Source organism: Larimichthys crocea, unplaced genomic scaffold, assembly GCF_000972845.2.
Source record: "Larimichthys crocea isolate SSNF unplaced genomic scaffold, L_crocea_2.0 scaffold798, whole genome shotgun sequence".
Taxonomy (NCBI): domain Eukaryota; kingdom Metazoa; phylum Chordata; class Actinopteri; family Sciaenidae; genus Larimichthys; species Larimichthys crocea.
The window spans coordinates 540-869 of record NW_020860527.1 but is presented as its reverse complement, the minus strand read 5'-3'; the positions used below and the strand labels follow the sequence as shown (position 1 = coordinate 869).

At 50.0% G+C, this 330-nt stretch overlaps 1 non-coding gene across 1 annotated transcript; it reads right to left on the bottom strand.

Annotated features, from left to right (window-relative positions):
• Positions 1–123: 123 nt before the first annotated feature.
• Positions 124–196, bottom strand: trnaf-gaa (transfer RNA phenylalanine (anticodon GAA)). Its single transcript has one exon. It is a non-coding gene; the product is annotated as a tRNA-Phe (tRNA).
• Positions 197–330: the final 134 nt, after the last annotated feature.

Sequence of the window (330 nt, the reverse complement as noted above, 5' to 3'; positions counted from 1 at the left end):
CCTCATTTGGCCATTGTGGCCATTGTGGCCATTCAGAGGTTGCACTACGGTGAGCGCCACATGACTGTTCTGCAGTACCTGACACAAGCGTGGCGGCTCCACAGTCCAGACAGCGTTGGTTATTGCCGAAACCCGGGATTGAACGAGGGACCTTTAGATCTTCAGTCTAACGCTCTCCCAGCTGAGCTATTTCGGCCCACACCAGGGCAAAATCGGCACTTTTCACCATTCACCACACCACTGAGGAGACCCGACACTAACACTACTCACGTTAAAAAAAAGTCTTCCTTGCATTTGCAAGAACAAATCCTTGGTATAAGGTTTGAAAAG